The 25,102-nt window shown below is 43.8% G+C and overlaps 1 protein-coding gene across 1 annotated transcript in view; it reads right to left on the bottom strand.

Moving 5' to 3' along the window:
• Rfc4 (replication factor C subunit 4) overlaps positions 1 to 25,102 on the bottom strand; it is a 751,101-nt gene that overhangs the window by 116,262 nt on the left and 609,737 nt on the right. The window lies entirely within an intron of this gene.

Raw genomic sequence — 25,102 nt, 5'->3', positions numbered from 1 at the left:
CTTCCTTCTTCTCTCCCTCTTTCTTTCTTTCTTTCTTTCCTTCATTCCTTCTTTCTTTCCTTCCTTCTTCCCTCTTTTCTTTTCTTTTCCTTTCTTTTCTTTCTGTTTCCCAAGACAGGGTTTCTTTGTGTAGCTCTGGCTGTCCTGGAACTCATTCTGCAGACCAGGCTGGTTTCTGTTGGGAGCTGAGAAGCCCCCCCCCCCCCGATTCTGAATTTTTGGTAAACAACTTGTAATGCTTACAGCTGCTCTGAGCATGAGACCCTGAGGAGTTCCTGATGGCAGGGGAGTGGTTTCTGCTGGGTTTGGCTAGGGCGTGGCTATCAGTTAAGGATCTCTATATAAGCGGCTGTGGTACACAATAGGGGAGCATTCTTGTTTCAAGGATGACCCGTGTCTCTGTCTGTGAGTCTTCGTGTATTTCAATCTCCAGCCCCTTGCCCGGTTCATGAACTGTACAGTAGCGCATAAAATGCAGACAGGCGTGATGCGCCACAGGTCTCAAACTCAGATGTCTGCCTTCCTCTGCCTCCTGAGTGCTGGGATTAAAAGTATACACCACCACTGCCCAGCTATGCCACCATCACCCAGCTATTAGTCATCTATGATATTAGAAGTAATCAAAAAGTTTCATGGCACAATACTTTTTGAAATGTTAAGGAGAGATAGAGCATTTACTGATGGGAGATAGATAATGCAATACTTTTAAAAAGCAACTTGAGGGTGTCTGTCAAAATCTGAGCCTAAAGGTAGTGGTGCACGCTTTTAATCCCAGCGTTTGGGAGGCAGAGGCAGGCAGATTCTGAGTTCAAGGCCTGCCATTCATATAGTGAGTACCAGGACAGCCAGGGTTATTACACAGAGAAACCCTGTCTCAAAGTAACTAAAAAAACAAACAAAAACTATTTACTTTCGGCCAGTCAGTCACTGTTTATCAGGCTAGCACACTTACACAGGCGTGAAGTGAAGTGCAAGTAGATTTACCCTTCATAAGATTTTTAATGTTTTTGAGATCTTGTTTATTTTTTTATTTTATGTTTGAGTGCTTTACCTGTATGCATACTGTGTATACCATGTGTCTATAGTGCCTGTGGAACTCAGAAGAGGGTGTTGGCTCCTCTGGGACTGGAGTTACAGATTGTTGTAAGCTACCATGTGGGTGCAGGGAATTGAACCTGGGTCCTCTAGCATAGCAGCGAGTGCTCTTGAGTGCTGTGCCAGCTCTCCAGCCCCATCAGAGATTTAAAAAATCAATTGTTGTTATGATACATGTGTGTGCATGGTGTGTGTGTATGAGTGTGTGTGTGTAGGATGCAGACAACTTTGTGTAGTCTGTTCCTGCTTTCCACCTTTAGATATGTTTCAGGAATCAAACTCAGGTTGCCAGGCTTGCCACCCTCATTGTTTCCTTTGGAAACAACTTGAAATCAACTAGTAAAGAAAGGATTAAATAAACTGTCAAATGTCCATGCAATGAAAAACCTGTGGATTTTCAAAAAAATGAAGCAGTTCCATGTATACTGACTTGGGATGTTGACTAAGCCGCAGCTTTAAATAGCAGTGATCCCCCAACATGTGAAGTATACCGCAGTACCATCATCTAGAAAAGTTGTGAGTGAAAAGGACTCTTTGCCTGTTTCCCATCCATTTATGACTTATGTATATGTGCAATGTGTTCTAGCTTGTTGCTAGGGCAGCCGAAGTCCTCAGAATCTACCACAGACCGTGTGATTTAATGACAGAAATATTTCTCATCAATCTGAATTCTAGAACTTCAAGATCATGGTGTCCCTCGGGGATTTTTTTTCCTTCTGAACTCTTTCTCTTTCTTGGCTTGTCGATGGCCTCCCCCACTGTCTTCACAAAGTCTTCTGTCTGTGTATCTGTCCTAATTACATAAGGATAACACATGCCTGCAGTCCTGCCCCAGTGACAGCTCTTCACCCGAATCTCTTCTTTAAAGAAATTATTTCCAGATGTATCTAGTCCCAATCTACAGTATGAGAAGCTTGGATTTCCATGAGTGGGTCTGAGCCGAGGAAGGGGATACAGTTAGCTCACAACAAGAAGGGATTCCTTTCTGTGCCTCAGGGAAGTTGGACAACCAGCTATGACCCTGCTGGCCCTGGCAGAGGGGAGCTGTTGAGTCCATCAACAGGTGAAGAGAGAAGCTATGTCTGCCTTTGAAGGTTATGTCTTATGTAAGTGACACAGATTCTTGAAACTCAATTGGTGTAACAGGACCCAAGACATCAGTAGGCCCCCAGACCTTAGCACAACTAACTCCTCAATGGGAGGAGTACCAATTGGGCCATAAGATTCAACACATAAATAGCACCACCAGCCAAATGAAAACAAAGGCCTAATTCATCAAAGTCCGTGATTCTGGGAAAGTCTCTAAATGGATTAACTTCGCTTTTTGCCTTCTGTCATTCTACATCTGGCTAAGTGCTCCTGTTAATAACTGAAGTGTGTCAACAAAGAGTAAGGTTTATTGTGCATACAAGTTTGCCCCGAGGAAGGCTCTGTTGAAATATGAGCGGCGGGGCTGCGTCCCCAACACCCCGGCCGCTTGGCTAGCTTATGCCCGAAATAACAACACACAAACTGTATTCATTTAAGAACTGCTTGGCCCATGAACTCTAGCCCTTACAGGCTAATTCTCGCACCTGGACTAGCCCATTTCTAATGATGTGTGTAAGCACCCCAAGGTGCGCTTACCGGGAAGATTCTAGCCTATGTCCATCCTGGGTTGGAGTTGCCTGGGAGAGCTGAGCATGGCGTCTCTGCTCCAGAGAGCAGAGCTGTCCGGTCCCTCTGGAAGCAGAGCAGAGTCTGACCTCACTTCCTCTTCTGCCCAGAATTCTATTCTGTTTATTCCTCCCACCAATGCTTTAACCTATGAGGCCAAGCAGTGTGTTTATTACTTAACCAATGAAATCAACAGATTGATATATGACACTCCCACATCAGGGCTCTGTGATACACTGGGACCCTAAACACGTGGTACAGCTGCCGGCTGGCTAGCAAAGACTTTCTGTTGGCTTGAGCCCACGACCAAGCCGTCTTCCCTGGTTGAGACCTCACAATAATGACCTATAAAAATAAGAAGAAAATAGAAAAACTTTGTTTTTTTCTCCACATTGTAAATGTTCCTTCTTAACCTTTGCCACAGTTCAAAATCATAGGTATTAGAATTAGCCAGAGAGATCTAGATTGGTCTCCTTTTGAGTGTGTGTGCACGCACGCACGTGCGTATGTGTATGACCTCCAGGAGCAACCTGCTGAATCTTGTTCGAAAAAATTACACAGTCCATCCTGGGACAGATTCCTCTATGTCAGCCACATGGAATGGTGCTGAGAATTTTTCTCAGAAATGTCCCCATCGCTGAGACTGGTCTGGGCTCCAGGGCTTCTGGTTCACTCAAATTAATCCCTCTACTTCTCTGGAGGTGGGGTGCGGGAGGAAGGGCATGGAAAAGGCCGGAGAGCCATTCTACGGTGAGGCTGCTCTCCTGAGGTATCAAGGGCCCTCGGTCTCTATATTTGGCTCTGTCTTGCTTCAGGGATACCTACCGACCTTAGCCCCTGCATTGATGATGACAATCTGTGGGCGGCCCTTCAGTCACTCTCCCAGTCTTGGATCCCATTCTATGCTCTCCCTCTGCACTTCCTCTTCTCCCCCCACTCCCTACCCCCACAGCACTTAACACTTTTGAACACACAACAATTCCCAGGAATTGTTGCCTATGTTGTTCATAGATGAATCTCAGGCAGCTGGGTCCATGCCTGGCCCATATAGACACTTGGTAGCTATCAGTTGATTGGCAGGCAGAGCAATGACCGTCTGCTGGTCATGTCCCTTTCCTTTCTGGACCGTGAATTCATGTGTCCCCTTTCAACATGCTGATCTCCACTTCTCACCACTGAGGGCAACTAAGGCACCTGGCCTCTTATGTTTTCCAGTTTCGTTCTATCCTGTGATTAAGACAGCAGGGATGTACTTATTTTAGAAATTAAGGCTTACAAAGGATAAGGAACCTGGTTAGCGATTAAGGCTCATCTCCACCCAAGTTTTATGCAATTTGTGACCTGGGGTGATCAACTGAGGTCAGAACTCACCCTTCAGGCAGTTAAGTCTGCCTCTGCCTCATTCTCTTCCTCACTACACATAGCCTTTTTGTTCACCTTCCTAGAAATTCAAGTCTGCTTCTTCATCTTTAGAGAAATTTTATGAGTGAGGGTAGATGGTTAACTGTGGAAGCTTGTTCTGGCTTGTTTTATATCAGCTTGCCACAAGCTAGAGCCCTTTGGGAAGAGGGACTCTCAGTTGAGAAGCTGCCTCCATAAGATGGGGCTGTAGGCAAGCCTGTGAGGCATTTTTTAAATTAGTGATTAATGGGGGAAGGCCATTCCTGGGCAAGAAGTGCCATCCCTGGGCAAGTTATCCTTGAGTGTATAAGAAAGCAGGCAAGGCAAGCTATGGTGAGCAAGCCAGTAAGCAGCATCCCTCCATGGCCTCTACATCAGCTCCTGACTCCTGGCTTTTACCCTGTTTGAATTCTGGGCATGATTTCTTGCCATGATAGCCGGTTACCTGGACATTTAAAATAAAAGAAACCCTTTTCTCTGCATATTGCTTTTGGTAATGGTGTTTTATCACAGCAATAGAAACCCAGCTAAGACAGTAATTATGGCAGATTCAGGTCTGCACAGCAGCTTCGTTCAACAAACATTAAAGGAACACCTCCTGGGCCCCTGGCTTGGGACAGACTGCAGATTCTGCACAGCATCCCAAGAGGACTTCAGATAACCGTTATCATTTGTTTCCTAACCCACATATGAGCTTTTCTGAGACAAGCAAGCCCTTGTGAGTGCGAGGCCCAAATCTAGGTGGAGAGGGCATGACCACATCTCACCAAGCCTTTCTATCTTCTTGATTGAACATGCTCGATTTTAGGTGACTTCATGCAGAAGTGGGAACCGAATATTATTTGGCACAGCAGAAAACCCCTAAAACACCCTTCGGCAAGGAAGGCATTATACAATTGTCTTGGAAGTAAATTGCCTTCTTAATTATGGATGCCTGTGGCTACAATTACAGATAAGTAGCTTTTCCCACGTCTAAACTTCTTCCGGCTGACTTCTCTGAGGCCATGCTGGCAAGCCTCCCTGGATTTTCTGTTTGATTCTCTGAGGTGGTGAGGGAGATGGAAAGAGCTGGCCTGGCCAGAAGCTCAAAGGGGTCAGGGGTGGGTAGGTGAAATGATGCTGAGGAAACATCGTTTGGAACTGGCCGTGAGGGAAGGTTTGCTGCCCTGCAGCCCGGAGTGGCTTCCCAGGTACCCCTGCTTTTCCTGGGGTCCTGCATTGAATGACTCATGAAGGGAGGACATGAAACTGATGTGAGCCATGCCACACAGGTATCACCCCAGAGCTCCGGAGCAGGTGCCCAAACTTTGTCAGGCCTGTGTCTTAGACTTCCGTGTCCTAGGGCCAGATCCCTTGTTTACCCTCCTGGGCTCAGAAGTGTTGGTTCCTATTAAACACAGAACATTATTGTTTTCTGGAAAAGCCAGCCTGCAGCCAAAAGGTCAGGAGGGCAGGGAGGAGACCCGCTGTGGATCCTGACAACACAGGAGCTGACAACTTCAGCTCGTCATGATTCTGGGCCTTTGTTTGAGGAAGAGGAGGTTTCAGCGGTTTCCAGAGCAGAACAGTAGTACACAGAGGTGCCAGCTCCAAGCTCTAAAAGCCAGCCAAAAGCAAGCCTGTATCTTTATCAAGCAAAGGCTATTCTTTCCATTGTGTCCGATGCAGGTTCTCACCATTTCTCTCCTCAGGCATTTTTTTTTGGTTTTTGCTACCTTTTGCCTCTCATCTGAAACCCGGATTTTTTTTTTTTTTGTTGTTGCTGTTGTTGCCAGTCTTGTACTTTATTGCCCTTCCATTAGGCCTTGACTGCATACTTGCGTAGCGGATACAGCCTCTCCTTCCGCTGCTGCTTCTTTGTCTTCAGCTTCTCCTCGTGCTTGGTGAGCCGGCAGCGCATGGCTCTAGTTTTCTTGGGTCGCAGGTCCAGAGGCTTGTACTTCTTGGCCTTGTAGAATTTCCTGAGGTTTTCCTTTTGAGTCTGGTTAATGACGGTGAGAACACGGGCGATGGATTTGCGGACAACTCGTATCTTGGAGAGCTTGGACGCGCGCCGCCTGTCACTTTGGCGCTGCGAAGCTAGGATAGCTCCACCTTCAAATCCTCCAGTTGTTTTAGCAGCTCCTCCTTCTTCTTGCTGCGCAGGTCCTGAGCCTTAATCTTGGCTGTGGCTGCGTTGCTCACCGCTGAGGCCGCCTGGTCCGAGAGAAAGAGCCGGATATAATTTTCTTACATAAAGCCCTTTGAAGAACCCTGTCAGCTGACTTGAGATACGGCTTGGTTTTTTCTCTCTAAGCTTAGCCCTCATGGCCCCGGTGGCTCATGACCTCTCCTGCTCCTCACCTAGAAGGCTGAGAGGGTTTTCCCTGTTGCCTTGGCTAGCTGGGCCAGCAGTCAAGACAGGAGGCCCAGGTACTGTCCTTTCTAAAGGAGCTGCCAGCTTTATGGGGCTTATTAAGATGTGGCCAAACCGATCCTGCTGTTCCCATCCCCAGCGCACCCTGCTCAACCCTCTCCAGTCCACCAAGTCTGGGCAGAAGAGGGAAGCATGAAGAGACAGTGAGGGATTGTGAGGGCAAACAGTGGAGGGGCCTGTGGGCAAGGGCGAGGCTTGGGTGGCTATGCTTGTCTCACACAGCAGGGCTCTGAGAATCACATCTCACCATTCAGCCAGAAAATGATTATTTGTGAGTACAGTTATGTGTGTTTCCAAGCGAATCTGCATATTAGGATGATAAGTGGATTTAAAAACTTAAAACTTAAAATTGTTTTCTGGATTCTGTTGTTTAAAGGTAACCGATCAACCAAATATATTATTTATTAAATTGTATATTCAAAAAATGGCTAAGACGATAAAGGTATGCCTTTAACCCTAGCACTCAGTAGGCAGAGTAGGAACTATCTACATAGAGAATTATAGGTTAGCAAAGGCTAAATAGTGAGACCCTGACTTAAAGAAAAAAAATAAAACGGCAAATTTTATGTTAGATATGTATTACCACAATAAAGAAATTATTATAAAGTTATATTTATATGCCTGCTATAGACAACTTGGAAAATTAAGAAAGATTTAAAGAGTCACTTATGTCTCTTCTTCCCTAGTAGAGTTTTTAAACTTGAGATGCCACTATTTATATTGCATTGTTAAAAAATATTTTAATGGATACATGTATTTTAGAGATTTACAAAACTGTGTTAAATAGCTCAGTGTTTGAGGCAGTTTCCAACAATAATTATGCTGACACATTAAAAAAACAGCTTTAACCAAAAGCAATTTACAGATTCAATGCAATGCCCAGCAAAATTCTTACACCTGTAAGAATGGCCAAGATCAAAAACACTGATGACAACTTATGCTGGAGAGGTTGTGGGGAAAAGGGAACACTTCTGCATTGCTGGTGAGTATGCAAGCTGGTACAGCCCTTGGATGTCAGTGTGGCGATTTCTCAGAAAATTAGGAAACAACCTTCCTCAAGACCCAATAATACCACTTTTGGGTATATATTCAAGGGATGCTCAATTGTACAAGGACATGTGCACAACTATGTTCATAGCAGCTTTGTTTGTCACAGCCAGAACCTAGAAACAACCTAAATACCCTTTGACTAAAGAATGGATAAGGAAAATGTGGTACATTTATACAAGGGAGTACTGCACAGCAGAAAAACCCAACATTTTAAATTTTGCAGAAAAATTGATGGAGCTAGAAAACATCATTTTGAGTGAGGTAACTCAGACCCAGAAAAACAAATATCACATGTACTCACTCATAAGTGGTTTTTAAACATAAAACAAAGAAAACCAGCCTACAGTTCACAGTCCTAGAGAACCTAAACAACAATGAGGACCCTAAGAGAGACATACATGAATCTAATCTACATGGGAAGTAGAAAAAGACAAGATCTCCTGAGTAAATTGGGAGCATGGGGACCATGGGAGACGATTGAAGGGGAGGGGAGCAGAGAAATATGTAGAGATCAATAAAAAAGAACCAGCTTTAATGTGTCTATCAAAGAGAGATTCTGAGAATGGACGTATTTGTCTTTGCGTTTGTTCTGAAACCTACAGTAACTTAGGTACTTGGCCTCTGAAGGAAAGCTTCGCTGAACCCTCTAGCCTGCAGGAATCTTTTCTTCCTGTGACCCCAAGAACAGTCACTAAAATATGCCTGTATGAATGTATATGTTTGTCAGATGTCAGTTCGTTCTCTAATAGTTTTGTCTAGGATAGTAACCAAGGCCAAGTCTCATAAGTACTTCCTAAAGATCATCTCAGTTTATCTTCCCAGTACCACCCATTTTACCTACAGAAACCTGAAGCACAGTCCCAGCCTCGGTGGCTCCAGAGTCACACTGCACTGATGGTTATACCTGCCGCCTCTGCCAGGCTGTTCCAGGGATGACGAAGTGGTCGACGCAATGGCAATCTCGACAGCACTTTGGGTAGATGAACTGTATCTACTGGGGTGGTGCCCTCAGACTATGACAGGCTACTGACACCACAGCTGTTGTAACTGTGTACCAGGATACAGTCCTCAAATGTCTGTGGTGACCCTGAGGTAAGCAAAGACATTTCACTGCTAACTGTGTCCAAGCACAAGCAATTCTACATTCTGTGTAACACTTGATAACAACAGCAAAGGGCTGTAACCAGCTATTACCCTTGCTGTATTATGCCCTGTGTGATTGCTGACTGTGCCCTTCTGTGGATTCAAAGAGCCTGGAACAGTAGCATCCTCATATACCTTGTTACAGTGTCCTTTGATTGTGTTAAGGGGTCACATCCAGTGATAGATGTACACTATCCAGGTTTATACATCCTCTGATGTTCACAGTGACAAACACAGTCCTCCAGTAAGATGTAGCTCACTGTTGACAGACTCTTGGCTGAATACTTGTCTCTTGGAGGTTGCTTACAGTCTGGGCTGTCCACTTAGTGTTTGTATTTATTACCAGTATTCCCCACTTAGCTCTGCAGTTCTGAAGTATCTTTGTGGCTGTCGGGAAGCAACTTTGTTTCTCCATTCAGTCTGCTTTTGGAAGTCCGAGCTTTAGCCTTTGTCTTCTTCCATCTCCAAGCCACATGTAACCAGTTCCTAGGTGGTACTCAGCAAGACCTTAGCAGTTTCTAGAAAGCAGCAGAAAGAGAGCTGGAGCATGGAGCCCAGGCTTTGCTTGATGAGTAACTGTTAAACACAGGGTGGTTTCTTGACCACTCTGGGGCCAGCTTCTTCGCAAGGGAGACAAGATCATCTTTGGCATTCTACAAGTGTGGGGCAATCGCCCACTATTATCAGTTTTAACAAAAATGTTTCTTTTTATTTTTAAGTTGTGTGTGTGTGTGTGTGTGTGTGTGTGTGCATGTGTATTGTGCACATGCGTGCAGTATCTGCAAAGGCCAGCAGAGGGCATCACATTCACATGGAGCTGGAATTATGGGTAGTTAAAAGCTGCTGATGTGGATGCCAGGAATTAAATTCCAGTCCTCTGCAAGAGCAGTACACACCCTCAGCTGCTGAGCTGCCTCTCTAGTCTGGTTACTTAGTTTTAAAAATGTAGTTTTTGACTTTTCCATACATATGTATAATGTTTCTGATCATAGCCACTTTCATTACCTCTTCTCTTTCTTTTTCTTTCTTTCTCTCTCCCTTCCATCCTTTTCCATCCTTTTTTTCCTCCCTCCCTCCCTCCCTCCCTCCCTCCCTCCCTCCCTCCCTCCCTCCCTTCCTTCTTTTCTTCCTTCCTGTACACCATATACATGCCTGATTCTCATGTTGGCCAGAAGAGGGTGTCAGATCCCTTGGAGCTAAGTTATTGATGGTTGTGAACTGCCAAATAGGTGCTGGGAATTGAACACTGGTCCTCTAAAAGAACAGCAAATGCTCTTATCCACTAGATCATCTCTCTGACCCCACATTTGATGTGGGAGGTCCTTCTGTCTGTGTGTTGCTTTTATTGATTAATGAATAAAGAACTGCTTTGAGCCTATGGCAAGGAAGAACAGAACTAGGTGGGAAAAACTAAGCTGAATGCTGGGAGAAAGAAGGGCAAAGTCAGAGAGATGCCATGGAGCCACCACCAGAGTTAGACATGCCAAAACTTTGCTGGTAAGCCACTGTTACATGGCAATACACAGATTAATGGAAATGGGTTAAATTAATATGTAAGAGTTAGCCAATAAGAAGCTAGAGCTAATGGGCCAAGTAATGATTTAATTAATATGGTTTCTGTGTGATTATTTTGGGTCTAAGCTAGCTGGGCGCCTGGGAACCAACAAGTGGCTCTCTCCTCCTACACATATTACTACCCTCTTCTATTCTCCACCCACTCCCTCTGAACGTCTGTTTCTTCCCAACAAGTTCCCACCTCCTGCTTTCATGTCTTTCTGGTTTTTGTTTTGTGACCCACTGAGTTTTATTAAGGTTGCCCCCATGAGCATGGCTAGGGATGGTTATTTATTAGATCATGGGCCCCTAGCCAGTGGTTACACTACTGAAAAAAAAAAAAGACTCTCATTCCCCTCACCCCCATCCAAAGTGGAGTACTGAAGGACCCAATCTCATGCAGTACTGTTGTGTGATGTTTTATTCCTCAGGGCCAGAGAAGTTGTGTTTTTCTCAGAAACTGTACAGTGCTAGTAAAAAGCAAACCTGGATTTAAACTGTGTTCTGGTTGCCACCATGACTCTGAGTTACTGACTGCCTCATTATTTAGGGAATAAGCTATGTCACCAGCCTGGTGAAACAACATCAAGGAAAAAATACTGGCCAAGAGGACCAAATCTGCTTTCTGGCCATGGTTGGAGCCAGGAGGGATGTCCTTCTTCCTTATCTGTGGGTGCTGGCCAAGAACGAGGAGATGCTCTGCAGTTCCTACCCAAGGGGGCGTGGCTGAGATAGGAGCCATGCTTCTCTTCTGAGTGAGTTCATGTCTTTAAACCTGACAAATAAAAATTTATCACAATTTGTGTTATATTTTTAAATGAAACAAAGTGGGTTTTATGGCACACTTTGTATTCACTTTATGTGTCCACTTAAAAGCCCATAAAATCCAAATTTCATACTTATATGTTGAATGAATAATTTATTATATTTCTTTTATTAAAAATAGGTTTTTTTTCCATATAATATACCCCGATTATGGTTTCTTCTCCCTTTGCTCTTCCCAGTTTCTCCCCACCTTTCTTCCCATCTGGGTCCAACCCTTTTCTGTCTCTCATAAGAACAAAACAGGCTTTTAAGGGAATATAATATATAAAATATTATGATAAAAAACTAACACATAAGAATAGGACAAAACAAACAGAAGGAAAATATCCCAAGAAAAGGCACAAGAAACAAATATATCTGCAGAGACCCATTCATTTACACACACAGGAATCCCATAAAACAGAAAACCAGAAGTATAACATATATGCAAAGGGCTGTAGTATTAAAAAAAAAGAGAAAATAAAAGTAGAAGTTATAAAACTAAAAAAGGAAAAAAAGCAGTCCTGACATGGAATCATGAGACAAGGAACAAAGAGGCCATTGTGTTTATTTTTTGCTGCACATCTGCCTGCTGGGGATGGGGCCTACCCTTATGAATTGTTTGCTGTCCCTTGGAAAAAAACTACTCCTTCATCTGCAAGTGGTTGTCAATTGGAAATAGCTTCTGGGTTATGGGTGGGGACATGTGACTGCTTCTTTCAGCTGTAGGACCCCATCAGGTAAAGACCTCTGCAGGCCCTGTTCATGCTGCCTCCGTCTCTAAGAGTTCATGTGTGCACTGTCCTGCTGTGTCTAGAAGGTCTTGTTTCTTTGTTTCTCCCCCATCCCCTCTGGCTCTCACATTCTTTCTGCCTCCTCTTTTGCAGGGTTCCCTGAATGAAGAATTTAGAGGAACAATAATTGAAAGACTATGGTTTCAGGAAATTCTGCACATGCTGAATACTTTGCTGCAGGCATGCAGAGTTGCAGATCTGAGGTTCCTAGAGAATTCAGAGATGAACCAGGCCTTGGGAAATGGGCTGTACTCGTGAGAGCTAAGAGGGATGAGGTGAGTCAGAGGGACGGAAAAGTCTAAGAATGTCCCAATGGCAAAGACACATCTTTGCATACAAGGATGCGAGGATAAACCTGAAGGGCGTGGTGGGTAAAGCACAGCTTTGCAGTCACACGCATCCTAGTTCAGTCACCAGCGCTGGCAATTACAAGCCTTTGGCAGTTGTTCTAATTCCTTAAGACTTAGTTATCTAATTCCCAATGATGCATAGCTCAGTTATTGGCTTAGTGATTTGAGGATGTCATTATCATCTCTCTGAACATTCTGGAGATCCCAGATTCTAACTTGACTATGCTCTATTTCCCTTCAGGACCCAATGATTGAAGACTTGTATCTTAGCTGGTGAGAACCACAGAGTTGTAAAGTACTTTATCCTCCATGGGGAGAAGAACAGGGTGAGAGGAATGGGCTGTTGTAGGCCCGGCGCCACATAAACGTTCCTGACGAGAGGCTCCCGTCTTCTGGCCCCCTCATCTTCTTCAGACTTTTCTGCACCTGCTCCGCAGTCTCCAGCTATCATTTTATGCCCCTTTCCCATCATTGTGAAGAGGTGGGCTCCAGACCTTCCTTCTGACCCCTGGGCACTAGGGCAAGTCACAAAGCTGGGAGTAGGTTCTCTTTTCTCTTGGAGGTGCCCTTATGGAAGATCCTCAGAAGTTCCTGGTGTTTCTCCCCTTCAGCTCTACAGGTATTTGGGGGGAATCTGCCCTCTGGCTCCTTATTAGTATCTCGAACAGGGCCAGAAGGTATGGGTACTTGGCCAAACTCTGCCTCTTATTACCCAGGTGACCTTCGGCAGGCTATTGTAGGCTTTGGACTTCAGTTGGTTTATCTGTAGGATATGAATAAATGGGAAGATGTCTGTAGGAGTGTCTTTGGAATCCTTTAAATGGATAATGAACATCAAAACAAGTGGATGACAGGTGTGGGGGGCAGAGAGGGATGGGGAAAGTGGGTGGAAATAGGAGGCAGGGGACTTTGCATTCATGTCTTTTTAGCCAAGCATCGATGGGCTCAGAGTCCATCATCAAACCTCTCCTCAGTAGCTCACTCCGAATGTAGGTTGTGACTATTGAGATCTATTCTGAGCAAGGCAAAAATTTCAGTATCCCTCATCCTTAAGAGTCTGAAAAACGTCTCACCGAGTAACTGACTGAAGGTGTTGGACAGATGGTGTTCCTTGCTTTCTGGGATGATAGTCACCTACTAGGATCCCACATAGATGCGATGCGGGCCTTTAAGCATGGCTGTGTAGATTTAATACATGCTCCTGCATCTGCATCCTCCAGCACAAACGCTCAGAAACCGTCAGCATCTGTGGTCATGTTGGGAAGCTTGTTCCTTTTAGATAGAAGCCTTCGGGTCATGACCTGTAGTGCTCCGAGACCATCAGGTTGCTGTTATCCTTATGAGCTATCGGCTTGCTAATTGAACCGGATAGAATGTTGCATGATATCACCAAGCAGGGCTGTAATGGGTAATGCTACATCCTTTAGGGGCTGTTTCCGGCAGTGAGGCCTGCCAGTGGTTCCCAAATGCATATCTGACGTTCCACACACTTAGACTTTCGCTGAGTTGGTTGTGGATTAATTCAAATCGTGAAACTTTCATCAGTCCCTGCCAGGCATGGCTGTAACATGCAGGGATCGAATTAGAAGCTGTCAAAGATTTATGTTAAGACCTGTACAAGACAGGGTAGAAAACAGATGTGGTCTCCCAGGAAATATGGAAACTTTAGGGGAGAGTCCAGGGATGCAGAAATATGCCTTTTCTTCCTGAAATTTACTGGACTAGTGATATGGTTCAGTGTATAAAAGCATTGGCTGCAGAAGCAAGCCTGACGACCCAAGTTCAATTCCTGGAATGTAGGCAGAAGGAAAAAAAAATACTGAAAAATTATCCTCTGACTTCCACATAAACTCCATGGCACACACGTGTGTGCACACGCATCACACACGCACACACATACAATAATTAAAAAGTAAGGTTTACTGCCCTGCTGTTTGTGCCCAGTTAATTTGGGTGATGATTGTGACGAAGAATGTGGCTGAGGCTTTAGCCCTGCCTCTGTCTCAATCGCCTGAACACATAGGGACAGAGTCCTTCAAGGACAGCGGCATAGCGCTCTGTTTCGTACTGAGTTCCTCTGTCCTCAGGCGTTGGGACTGAATCTTCTCTGTGTGGAGGAACTTCTCTGAGAGGAGTCAGAAGGAGGGAACCATCACCGACTTGGTCACCTTCTCACCGGGGGGAAGCGTACCACCCACAGACAACACTGGATCTGGAGGAGGAGGGGGATGCAATTCTTGCTGGTCAGCTGAGCTCGGAAACAACAGACTACCTGCCTTTATTTCATTAAAGTAGAAAACTGAGACCCAGGAGGGAATATCTTGGCAGGGTGGGCCGTGAGAACCGGGGGTAGAATGTCACATACTTTCTCCCTTCCCTTCCACTGTGTAAGGTGTGGCTTTTGTGAAGTAGCGGCTCTTCCTTGAGGGAGAGATGTATAAAATTCATGAGGATAAGCGAGGACCTGTAAGGCCGCCAAGCACCTCTGGTCGTCAGCTTACTATAATTGGTTTGATGTCTTGGTTACAAATCCAGCGCCACCACGTCTGTGTGGCCCCGGTGATGTTGCTTACCTCCCAGTTACCTCAGGTATAAACTATGACTAATAGCATCGATAGCACTCGTCTCGTATGGTTCAAGTGATGGTGTTTGCAAAGGGCTCGGCAAAGTGCCTGGATCACGGCTGTTGTTGGGCTTAGAGGACTCACGGTAAAGCATATGCTCCTGTGTACTTTATGAACACTGTCCCTGGTGTCCACAACAGTCCTCTCAAATAGCATTGCTAATGGAGTTTTCCTTAGGAGAGAGTGGGAAGAATCAATGTTATTGTACCTACGGTTGGTCACAATTGGGCATTTTTGTGGTCTCTGTCCATGTGAGCGACCTTAGAAATAATCTCACCATAAAAATGTCCTGCAAGGGGCTGGAGAGATGGCTCAGTGGTTAAGAGCATTGCCTGCTCTTCCAAAGGTCCTGAGTTCAATTCCCAGCAACCACATGGTGGCTCACAACCATCTGTAATGAGGTCTGGTGCCCTCTTCTGGTCTGCAGGCATACACGCAGACAGAATATTGTATACATAATAAATAAATAAATAAATAAATATTAAAAAAAATGTCCTGCAAGAGGCAATAATGGTCACATTTTTGTAGACCTGATTAAAGTTCCTTAAGGGTGGAGCCTGTTTCTCATTTGTCTTTTGGTCCCTTAACCTCCCATAGATCCTTTTTGGGCCTACTGAGTTTAGTAAATGTCAACTGGATAAATATTACTGTGGTGGTTTGAAAGAAAATGGACTCCAAAAGGATTGGTACTATTAGAAGGTGTGGCCTTGTTGAAGGAAGTATGTCACTGTGGAGGTGGGCTTTGAGGTCTCATATATGTTCAAGCCATGCCCACAGAGACTGTTGAAATAAGAGCGGCGGCAGGGCTGCATCCCCGGCACCCAGCTGCCTGCATGGCTAGCTTATGCCCAGAAATAATTACACGGAAACTGTATTCTTTCAAACACTGCCTGGCCCATTATCTGTAGCCTCTTATTGGNCACTCTACTCCCGAGAGAACGTTGAGCACCAAAGACACTCCACTGGGAGTTTGTCTTCTTGGCAGAATTGGCCTTTGGGTTAAGAAAAGCCCATACCTCATCTACTGACAAAGTTATGAAACAGGATTGTCTTATCTTGCCAAGACAGGGTAGGATAATTCTAAGAAAATTCCTTACATTTGATAATGGTATGTCAGTTATGCTAGGCCTTAGCCAAAGTTGGTTGACTCAACATTGCGAATGAAAATTTGGGTGATTGCCCAGGTAGTCTGTTGTCTCTGTCATTTATGGCACGTTTTGGATATCTATCATTTGTTAAGTAATATTTATTCCCTTCTCGGATCTTTGACGGAGTTGAAGATTATATAATTGTAATTACTCTCTACATTATTTAGACTCCTTGAGATTGAATGTCTGGCAAAACTTTCGTTCTCAATATTGTTTGTTATATCTATTATTTATTATTATTGTTTATAGTTGTATTTGGGTTAGTTCTGTCTTATTTAGACAAAAAGAGGGAGATGTAGGGATAAGCCCTCCCCTTGGGGGCGGGCTGCCCTCGGGCGTATGTTCACTGATAAACTGGGCACGCAGACGCTGCACGCCCCTTCCTGCCTGCTCCGGGTACTCCGCTGGAACCTTGGTTTCGTGAGTCTGGTTTTGTCATTAAACTTGTTCAAATACCTATTATCATTGGTCCTCATTAATCCAACCGCCACAAGAGACAATTCACTTTCTGTTGCCTTTGGGTCAAGATGTAACAACTCTCAGTTCCAGCACCATGTCTGCCTGAATGTTGCCTTTCTTCCCAACAGGACCATACTGTACTAAACCTCTAAACTGTAAGCTGCTACCCCCTTAAATGTTTTCCTTTATAAGAGCTGCTGTGGTTATGATGTCTCTTCACAACTATAGAAACCCTAACTGGCTCATGGACTCTGGTCCAACAGCTAAGGAGCCTGCATGGGACTGACCTAGGCCCTCTGCATTTGTGTTAAAGTATGTAGCTTTGTCTGTTTGTAAGCCTGCTAGCAGTGAGATCAGGACCTGTCCCTGGTGCTTAGCTGGCTTTGGAAAACCTGCTCCCCATGCTGCATTGCCTAGTCCAGCCTTGATGCAGGGGGAGGAGCTTGGCCCTACCCCAAATTGTTGTGCCCTGCTTTGCTCAAGCTTATGGGAGGTCTGCTCCTTTCTGAAGGGAGACAGAGGAGTGGAAGGGGAGAGAGGTAGATGGAGGTGTGGGGGGGGTCAGGAAGAGAGGAGGGAGGTGAAACTGTGATCAGTATGTAAAATAAATGAAAAAAAGTTAATTAAATTAAAAAGAAACCTTAGCTAAGACAGAAGTTCTGACAAGAAACAAAGTTTTGAGCAGGGTATGTTGACTCAACTCTGTAACCCCAGCAATTGTGAGGTGGAGGCAGGAAGATCAGAAGTTCAAGACTAGCCTTGGCTACATACTAAGTTTTTGACTAGTTTGGGTTACATAAGTTTCTGTCCATAGAGTTTTTCTCTTGAACACATACTCTGCTTTTCTTTCTTTCCTTTTCTCTCTCTGTCTCTGTCTCTCTCTTTCTCTCTCTCTCTTTCTGTCTCTCCCCCCCTCCCCGTGTGTGTGTGTGTGTGTGTGTGTGTGTGTGTGTGTGTGTATCTTGTTCCTTCCTTTCTAGTTTTGTTCTTGTTTTTCCAACTAGGGTTTCTTTGTATAGCCCTAGTTGTCCTGGAACTTGCTCCGTAGACCAGGCTGGCCTCGAACTCACAGAAATCCATCTCCCTCTGCCTCTTAAATGCTGGGATTAAAGGTGTGCACCCGGCTCCAGCTTGCATTTATTTTCTTTTCTTTTTTTCAGCTTACATGTCTTTTTTTTTTTTTAAACCAGTGGTCAAATTTTACTCTGTCCTCCTCATGCATTCTTTAGACTTACCTTCATGGATATGTATTTCTTTTTTGTTATTTTTTTATTTTTCTCAACTCTCATTCAATATTTTAAATTGATTTTATTGAGCTATACATTTTTCTCTGCTCCCCTCCCTTCCGTTCCCCTCCTCTTTAACCCTCTCTCACGGTCCCCATGCTCTCAGTTTACTCAGGAGATCTTGTCCTTTTTGTACTTCCTATGTAGATTAGATTCATGTATGTCTCTTTTAGGGTCCTTGTGGCTGTCAAGGTTCTCTGGGATTATGAGTTGTAGGCTGGTTTTCTTTGCTTTATGTATGAGTACATATGATAATTGTTTTTCTGGGTCTGGGTTACCTCACTCAATATGATGGTTTGCTGATCCATCCATTTGCCTGCAAATTTCAAGATGTCAATATTGTTTTCTGCTGTGTGGTACTCCATTGTGTAAATGTACCACATTTTCCTTATCCATTCTTCAGTTGAGGGGCATTTAGGTTGTTTCCAGGTTCTGGCTATGGCAAACAATGCTTTTATGAACATAGTTGAACATGTGTCCCTGTGGTAAGATTGAACATCCTTTGGGTATATACCCAAAAGTGATATTGCTCTGTCTGTTTCCTACTTTTCTGAGAAATCACCACACTGACATCCAAAGGGGCTATACCAGCTTGCATTCCCACTAGCAATGCAGAAGTGTTCCCTTTACCCCACAACCTCTCCAGCATAAGTTTCTTCAGTGTATTTGATCTTGGCCATTCTTACAAATGTAAGATGGAATATCAGAGTTATTTTGATTTGCATTTCTCTGATGACTAAGGATGTTGAGCATTTCCTTAAATGTCTTTCTGCCATTTGATATTCCTCTGTTGAGAGTTCTCTGTTTAGTTCTGTACTCCATTTTTTAAAATTGGATTATTTGTGCTTTTGATGACCAGTTTCTTGAGTTCTTTTTATATTTTGGAGATCAGTTCTCTGTCTGATGTGGGGTTGGTGAAGATCTTTTCCCATTTTGTAGGATGCTGTTTTGTCTTGTTGACCATGTCCTTTGTTTCAACAGAAGCTTTCCCGTTTCAGGAGGTCCAATTTATCAATTGTTTCTCTTAGTGTCTGTGCTACTGGGGTTATATTTAGGAAGAAGTGGTCTCCTGTGCCAATGTGTTCAAGTGTACTTCCTAATTTCTCTTCTGTAAGGTACAGTGTAGTTGGCTTTATGTGGAGGTCTTTGATCCATTTGGTCTTGAGTTTTGTGCATGGTGATAGGTATGGATCTATTTTTATCTTCTACATGTTGATATCCAGTTATGCCAGCACCATTTGTTAAATATGCTTTCTTTTTTTCCATTTGATAATTTTTTGCTTCTTTGTCAAAAATCAGGTGTTCATTGGTGTGTCAATTAGTATCTGGGTCTTTGATTTGATTCTATTGTTTCTCCTGTCTGTTTTTATGCTAATACCAGGTTGTTTTCAGTACCATAGCTCTGTAGTAGAGTTTGAAGTCAGGGCCTGTGATGCCTCCAGAAGTTCTTTTATTATACAGGATTGTTTTGGCTATCCTGGGTTTTTTGCTTTTCCATGTGAAGTTGAGTATCATTCTTTCAAGGTGAGCGAAGAATTTTTCTGGATATTGCATTGACTCTGTAGATTGCTTAGTGAGATTTCCATTTTTACTCTGTTAATTCTACCTACCCAAGAGCATGGGATATCTTTCCATTTTCTGGTGTCTTCTTCAATTTCTTTCTTCAAAGATTTAAAGTTCTTGTCATACAAGTCTTCCACTTGTTTGGTTAGAGTTACTCCGAGATATTTTATGCTATTTGTGGCTATTGTGAAGGGTGTTGATTCTCTGATTTCTTTCTCGGTCCTTTTATCATCTGTGTACAGGAGGGCTACTAATTTTTTTGAGTCAATCTTGTATCCTGCTACATTACTGGAAGTGTTTATGGTTGTAGAAGTTCCTTGGTAGAACTTTTGGGGTCACTTATGTAAACTATCATATCATCAACAAATAGTGAAAGTTTGACTTCTTCTTTTCTGATTTGTATCCCTTGATCTCCTTTTGTTGTCTTATTGCTCTATCTAGGACCTCAAGAACTATATTGAATAGATATGGAGAGAGTGGACAGCCGTGACAACATTTCTTAATTACATCTTGATGTCTGGTCCTTTCCCAATAAGACATAAGTTCATCTTTCTTCCCCTTGTGCATTTGGCAAATGACTTCCTGCAAATCATTTAGACTAGCTGGAATTTTGTAAACAACCTTGGCGTGCAGCTGTTGGAGAGGGCTGGTTAGAACAATGCTCCAGTAGCTGCATCCTTCCTAACTCACTTGGTGCTACCTATGCCAGGCATTGCTGTAAGCACTGCTCTTACAATCAACTCACATAGTCTTTAGAACAGCCTCATGAAGTGGGCACTACCATCCTCATCTTACAGCCAGGAGAAAGAGCCAGAAGAGGGTAAGTAATGTTTTCCCCCAAGGTTACAAAGCATAGCTAAGCTTCAAATTCAAACAGCCCCTTACAAAGTCAGGATACTTCACCACTAAGCTCAATCTTCTATCCTACAGCTGAAGGCCAGCTCGATAACCACAAATAATTTGCCTGAAGACTTTGCTTTGCCTCTAGTAAAGGCTAAAATGGATTTAAAAAAAAATATATCTGCTCTTGAGTTCACACCAGAAATACTGATGGCGTGCTCTCAATGAGGGGAAATGTAGGGTATCGCTATACACACACTGTAATCTTAGCTACGGAAAGCCCAAGAAACTCACACAGGAAATAGCTGGATGGAGAAAGGCCAAAAGGTTAGCTTTGCTTGTGGCTGATAGACTGATGAGTTTCCTCTCTGCTTTGTATATTCACTGGACCTTTTTTTAAATTTCCTAAAGTGCATGTTACTGGGAAAATCAGAAACAGGAAAAAAAAAAGTTATTTCAGAGTTTATTTTTAAAATGCTCCCTTTTTCCCCCATTAAAAACTTGGAAATAAAGAACATCTTGCACTGAAATGAACCAGACCCAATGTCTAGACATCTCAGTGAGCAAAGGTTTCAGCGAAACATAAAAATAAATGAATAAGAAAACCCGTAATAACACGAGGCCTTATGCAAGGAAGCAAGTTTGAAAGAAATGATCAACAGACACAAAGTATTGATCCATCTCTCCCCTAAAGCATTAGTTAGCTTCAAAGAAGTTTCTAGAACTCACATAATCTCTTACGCAAAGCCTGAACTACCCTGCCAGTTATTCTGACAGTGGCTCTCAGAACAAAGAGTAAACTGCAGATTGTATTCACTGCAGAAGTCCCCCAAGGAAGGCGATTTTCCAGCTCTTTATAAGAGAAGTTATTATAAGTTCCTTTGCTTCCTCGAATGTCCCGAGTTGCCTTTATTTCCTGGAATCACTGGTGAGTTTGGTAGCCGGAGCAGTTTATGAGGTTTGCTCCAGGGCGGCAGCACAGCAGTTCTGGCAGCTATAGATCATGAGGTGTCTCTGCCTCCCCGTCCTCTACCTTTTCAGAGACAGGATTTCTCTGTGTAGCCCTGGCTGTCCTGGAATTCACTCTGTGGACCAGGCTGGCCTTGAACAACAGGGTTTCTTTGTGTAACCGTCCTGACTGTCCTGGAAATCTCTCTGTAGGCCAGGCTGGCCTTGAACTCACAGATATCTACTGGCCTCTGCCTCCAGAGTGATGGGATCAAAGGTGGGCATCACCACGGACACTGGTTCTTTGGCAGGCAGAGGCCAGAGGTAGCGTGAAAAAAAAGACCTTGGGGGCAAGATCCAGCTTAATACTCACTAGTGGGCTTCAGATGCTCACTTGCATCTGCCTTTGAGTCTGCTTTTTGCCTGTATGCACGGGAGACTGAGTCTGAAAGGAGGTCATGAGCAGGGAATGTATTTGTGTGTGTGTGTGTGTGTGTGTGTGTATACATAATCACACACACAAATATGTAAACACACAAAGTATGTAAAAACACATGTATGTATAAACTTTTGCGACTATGAAGACACAAATTCATGTGAATTGTCCTTTTGGTAGTTTCCTACTTCCATTTTAAATAAAATTTGTTTTTATATATGTGTACGAGTGCTCCCATATAGATTTGTTTTTATGTATGTGTGTGAGTGTTCCCATATAGATTTCATGAGTGCTCCCATATAGATTTGTTTTTATGTATGTGTACAAGTGCTCCCATATAGATTTTTTTAAGCAAAGAACTTCCAGTTTTTTTATTTTTTTTAAATTATTTAACAAGGAAAATAGTCAATCAAGATTTTAAAAATTAGAATGGATTAATTTACAATATAACAGTCAACTTAAAGTATCAGCCCCTTCCCTTAGGCCACGGGGCCAACAGTTCTCACGGGAACAGCAGGTGTGTACAGCTGATGCTCTGACCTTTATTTGACAGCAGGGAAACACAAACGTCATACCCCACCCCCTTCTCTCCAGAGTTCACATACATGCTTAGATGGATTTGTTTTTATGGATGTGTGTGAGTGCTCCTATATAGATTTGTTTCTATGGATGTGTACAAGTGCTCCCATACATGCAAGCACCATTTGTGTGCCAGTGCCCATGAAGGCCAGAAGAGGGCACTGGATCCTCTGGAACTGGAGTTAGAGATGTTTGTGGGTGCTGAGAACTAAGCTAGCATCCTATGCAAGTGCTCTTGATCTCAGCCATTTCTCCAGCTCTGACTTCCCTTGTCTTTCTTTCCTTTCTTCTTTCCTTCCTTCCTTCCTTCCTTCCTTCCTTCCTTCCTTCCTTCCCTCCTTCCCTCCCTTTCTCTTTTCCTCCCTCCCTCTCTCCCTCCCTCTCTCTCTCCCTCTCTCCCTCCCTTCCTTCCTTCCTTCCTTCCTTCCTTCCTCCCTCCCTCCCTCCCTCCCTCCCTCCTTCCCTCCCTTTCTCCTTTCCTCCTTCCCTAACTCCCTCCCTCTCTCTCTCCCTCTATCCCTTCCTCCCTCTTCCTTCCTTCCTTCCTTCCTTCCTTCCTTCCTTCCTTCCTTCCTTCCTTCCTTCCTTTCTTTTCAGAGATGTCAAGGAAAGCTGGTATTTTCTAGAAGAATACAATTAATAGAGCCGTCCAGATGAGAATATCTGGGTAGATGAATGTTGAGGGTGGAGGCATGGGAATGTAGGAGGTTGACCAGGCTGCCTAGAGAAATTTCTTTATTGATTGGTTGATTGATTGATTTTTTTTTTTCAAGACAGTGTTTCTCTGTGTAACAGCCCTGGCTGTACTGAAACTCACTCTGTTGACCAGGCTACCCTGGAATTTATAAAGATCCACCTGCCTCTCAAGTGCTGGGATTAAAGGCATGTGCCACCACCACTGGCAACCTAGAGAATCTTAAAGTTTCGCTATCAGTGAATACCTGAGAGTCTTGCCCTGCGATGTCAAAACATGACATCATTTTACCTTCTTAAGAACACATATTTTCTGTGATAATATCATCTCTAATTTAAGAGAGCTGCAACACCTTGTTTGGAATTAAATTTTTTTGAATATTTATGGAGACTCAGCAGTTAGGAACAGATTTTGTAGAGGACCCGAGTTCAGTTCCCAGAACCCATGACGAGTGACTGTCAGTCACCTGTAACTCCAGCTCTAGGGAACCCGATGCTCTCTCCTGGTCTCTGAGGTGTATTTATGTTCACAAGCCTATAAACCCCCTCCCTTACACATAATTAAACATAAAATAATTTTTAAAAAACATTATGAAGTCAGATCTGTAGTTATCCCCCCCCCCACAAGTATGAACATCATTCTAAGATTGACTTCAGGCAAAACTAGGGAAAGCAGCAATGGATGACGGGAGAATACTGGACTTCACAAAGAGTTAATGAGAATACTTACACAAACTGCCTTGCATCCAAATGCTGAACTCTTGTGTGCTTAGAGACATTGTTATTTTTGTTATTTTATTCCTGTCTTCTTGCTTGGCCATTGTATTCTCCCCTATGTTTGCGAGTTTCATCTTCAAGCTTGGCAGCACTGAGGGTCAACATGGGCAGCCCAGGAAGATCACAGTTCGCTGGGTCCCAGAGTCCAACTTCATATTGGACAATGTGTTCTGAGGTGCTCAGAGAAGAACCATGAAAATCTATTCTGGGTCTTCGTGAACATCTACAGGGGGGTTGGATAAAAGGATTTGGGAGGAAAGTTCTAATTGCTTGCCATATCCTTTGTCCCCAGGATATTTCTCAAGAGTGTCAAGGAAATACTGTTTGCAAGTGGCTTGTTGTAACTGACTATTACAGAGAAGGACCTCATTTATATTCATTAATAAAACTGCCTGGGAAGATGACTGGGAAGGGCATGACCCAAGACGCTGAGGGGCTGTCTTAGTCTATTAAGGCTGCAACAACAAATATACAAATTAGGTTGTTTAAAGCACTAGAAATCTATTTTTCAGTGTTCTGAAGTCTAGTAGGTTCAAGGTCTAGGTGACCATGGCTTTAATGACTAGTGAGGACAGGTGTCCAGATTGTAGATGGTGCGTTTTAGCTGCATCTTGACACGGTAGAAGGACATGCCAGTGTCTCATTGGTAAAGACATCGGTCTCCTTCAAGATAACTTTGCCCTCATGACATCTCTGCTTCTGCAAGGCCTTGTCTCCTATTGCTATTGCTGGAGGCAGGCTTGAGATTTCCACATATGAATGGAGGAGGGTACATTCAGATGGTGGAGCCTAAGTTGCTGGATGTGTGCCTCTAAGGAAAGCAACCAGTCAAGGCACAGACTACACAATAGCCTCTGAGTTAGTATTTCATCTCGTCTCTCACTTGTAGGTCAGAAGACCCTGCTGATGAGAGAGCCACCTTGGGAAAGCCACCAGATAGTTATCCCACCCTGAAAATTTGCTGGGAACACCCCTTTGTATCAGCTCGTCTGTCCCAGAGCCCCAGAACTTCTTTTTAGGCTTGCCACGGTGTGTGGTTATTTTCAGTCCGGCAAGCTCAAAATCCCAAAAGAGCCCCTTCCCTTATTTTCTCCATTAATTGGCCAAAGAGCTAGAAAATAGAACTCAAGACTAGGGACTGTACCACATTTTAAAAGGGTTGCTCTCCTATTGCTTGGTTCTCAGTTCCTAAGTTGAGCTGAACCAAGGAGGTTGATAAAACAGATTGAGGCTTTCAGTGAATGTAGGAAATTCTGCCCTCTGAGGGGCCGTGGGTGGCCTAATTTCCTCATTCATGAACGGGCTTAGCACCTACTGTCTCTTAGCACAAGAGACACTGTCACAAGCTTTGTACCTCTGGTAGCTATGTTTAGATGCCCTTTCTTAATTTCCCCAGTTAGTGTCACTGCTGAGGTTCTTCTTAGATCTCCTCTGATGTCCATTTCCAAGTCAATCCTCTTACCACACGCCTCGCTCCTGCTTCCCT

Source organism: Alexandromys fortis, unplaced genomic scaffold, assembly GCF_014885135.2.
Source record: "Alexandromys fortis isolate MF-2015 unplaced genomic scaffold, M_Fortis_MF-2015_v1.1 scaffold_100_3062768_6864082, whole genome shotgun sequence".
Classification (NCBI taxonomy): Eukaryota; Metazoa; Chordata; class Mammalia; order Rodentia; family Cricetidae; genus Alexandromys; species Alexandromys fortis.
This window is presented reverse-complemented; position numbering and strand designations above follow the sequence as displayed.